This window comes from Salmo trutta, chromosome 21 (genome assembly GCF_901001165.1).
Source record: "Salmo trutta chromosome 21, fSalTru1.1, whole genome shotgun sequence".
In the NCBI taxonomy this organism is placed as follows: Eukaryota; Metazoa; Chordata; class Actinopteri; order Salmoniformes; family Salmonidae; genus Salmo; species Salmo trutta.
The window spans coordinates 48,009,272-48,012,333 of record NC_042977.1 but is presented as its reverse complement, the minus strand read 5'-3'; positions in this window follow the sequence as shown (position 1 = coordinate 48,012,333).

Sequence of the window (3,062 nt, the reverse complement as noted above, 5' to 3'; positions counted from 1 at the left end):
CTCTTCTTCTGTCTTCAACTGTCTTCAACTGTCTTCAACTCTCTTCAACTGTCTTCAACTGTCTTCAGCTGTCTTCAACTCTCTTCAACTGTCTTCAACTGTCTTCAACTGTCTTCAGCTGTCTTCAACTCTCTTCAGCTGTCTTCAACTGTCTTCAACTGTCTTCAACTGTCTTCAGCTGTCTTCAACTCTCTTCAACTCTCTTCAACTGTCTTCAACTGTCTTCAACTGTCTTCAACTCTCTTCAACTGTTTTCAACTGTCTTCAACTGTCTTCAACTGTCTTCAACTCTCTTCAACTCTCTTCAACTGTCTTCAACTGTCTTCAACTGTCTTCAACTGTCTTCAACTTCAACTGTCAACTCACCAACAGTTTATTTTTCAGTATTTCTGTTTGTCTGTTTGTCATGAAAGGGTGAGTGGATGTCATACTGTACATTTCCCACAATCCACTTCTCGTCTGTTCTGTGCTCAGCCCTGATGCGAAACTGAGACCCAAGTCCAGAAATAACCCCTAGACCCTACACCCTTCCTCCCCTAGTCACTTCTCCCTTAGCCCCTAGCGTCCAGGGGGTGGGGTTTAAGGTCTGTTTCTGTAGCCTTGTTTGACCATCCTGATCTTGCAAAAGTACAGCGGTCAGGATGGTAGATCAGACTCCTGTTTCTCATAAAGATGTATCAGAAACTATGTCTGGCTTGGGGCTGGGGCTTGGAGCTGGGGCTTGGGGCTGGGGCTTGGGGCTTGGGCTTGGGGCTGGGGCTTGGGGCTGGGGCTTGGGGCTGGGGCTTGGGGCTTGGGCTTGGGGCTGGGGCTTGGGGCTGGGGCTTGGGGCTGGGGCTTGGGGCTTGGGCTTGGGGCTGCACAGGTGTCCATTCTGGCATTATGGTGGAAAGGTGTTTATGGAAGATCAGAGATGTTCAACCTCCTCATATTAGAGATAATATAAAGACAAAACATTCCCTTTCTATTGAATTGTGTTTTTAATATTTTTATTTAATCAATGATTGTTTTCTCTTCACATAGCCCTATCCATGGAATTAGTCCACTGTGCCACCAGGATGGAGAAAGCATGCCATGGTTGTTTTTACGCATACTAAGCTGTTAGTGTATTCAAACAGACCCCGTTTCAAAGGAAACAAGCACTCATTAGGATCAGGTGTAGTTAATTAGTGGGCGAAGACTATACACCTGACCACACTTGACAAGATACAGGATAGAGAGAGTTGTGTTGATGCAGAGAACGGAATGTATGTTTTTAAATAACATTCTTAGAACATTCTCTTAACGTTACTAAAGTTTTCTGTGGTTTTTATGGAACTTTTGGAACAATTTGAGAACATGACTTTAAATAAAACCGTGAGGAAACCTGTATTTTACGTTATGCTGAAGTACTGAAATTCCCACAGAAGAACGTTGTTTCTTAACCTTCTCTGAACTATTTTAAAATGTCAAACCAGTTGGAGAACGTTTCTAGAACATTACCAAAATTGAAATGAAATGTAACCATGTTTGACATTTTAGGAAACGTTCTGTTAAAGTAATGAAATACCAAGAAAATACAATTTTCGAAGTTCCATTATTGTGCTAAGAATGTTCCAAAGCCAATCAACTACCCTGCACTATTCCCAGAACGTTGTGGGAAGGTCGTATACAAAATAACCAAAGGACAACCACACTCTCACCAAGCACTAAGAAACGTTCTCAGAACGTTGTGGGGGTAGCTGGGCTCTGTCATTGTTGTCATTGTCAATCCGTCCATCACTAAAACTTATAGTAAATCTTCCAATAAACTTCAGGGAGAATCCTAACTTCCTTAGGTCAAATTTGTCACCTAGTCTCCCATTGACATCAATGCATGAATAAGTGATCATTCAGTTTATGTGGAAGTTAAGGTTTGTTCTTTAGTCATTTCTGATGCATTAGTAGCTGTTCCTCTTGTCCCTCTAATACACAGTTCTTTCTTTATCTACCTCATTGTCCCCCATAATGTTGTCAGTCAGATGTTCCCCTCATTGTCCCCCATAATGTTGTCAGTCAGATGTTCCCCTCATTGTCCCCCATAATGTTGTCAGTCAGATGTTCCCCTCATTGTCCCCCATAATGTTGTCAGTCAGATGTTCCCCTCATTGTCCCCCATAATGTTGTCAGTCAGATGTTCCCCTCATTGTCCCCCATAATGTTGTCAGTCAGATGTTCCCCTCATTGTCCCCCATAATGTTGTCAGTCAGATGTTCCCCTCATTGTCCCCCATAATGTTGTCAGTCAGATGTTCCCCTCATTGTCCCCCATAATGTTGTCAGTCAGATGTTCCCCTCATTGTCCCCCATAATGTTGTCAGTCAGATGTTCCCCTCATTGTCCCCCATAATGTTGTCAGTCAGATGTTCCCCTCATTGTCCCCCATAATGTTGTCAGTCAGATGTTCCCCTCATTGTCCCCCATAATGTTGTCAGTCAGATGTTCCCCTCATTGTCCCCCATAATGTTGTCAGTCAGATGTTCCCCTCATTGTCCCCCATAATGTTGTCAGTCAGATGTTCCCCTCATTGTCCCCCATAATGTTGTCAGTCAGATGTTCCCCTCATTGTCCCCCATAATGTTGTCAGTCAGATGTTCCCCTCATTGTCCCCCATAATGTTGTCAGTCAGATGTTCCCCTCATTGTCCCCCATAATGTTGTCAGTCAGATGTTCCCCTCATTGTCCCCCATAATGTTGTCAGTCAGATGTTCCCCTCATTGTCCCCCATAATGTTGTCAGTCAGATGTTCCCCTCATTGTCCCCCATAATGTTGTCAGTCAGATGTTCCCCCCCCCCATAGCTGTTTTTGTCGTCAAGACAAAATATTTGCATCGTATTTTCTAATGTTGTACAAAAGTGTTTTTGGATCATTAAAGCAAAAAGTGATTCTTTATTTCAGAAGTGTTTGTTGTATAATTCCTGCAGTGATGATTGATACACTTTGCTCAGATTCAATCATCTTGAAAAAAGATTTTAAGGTTTTGGTTTATTTCAAGTCGAATAATTATTCACGTTTGTTGATAAATATCCAGCATATTTGAGTGG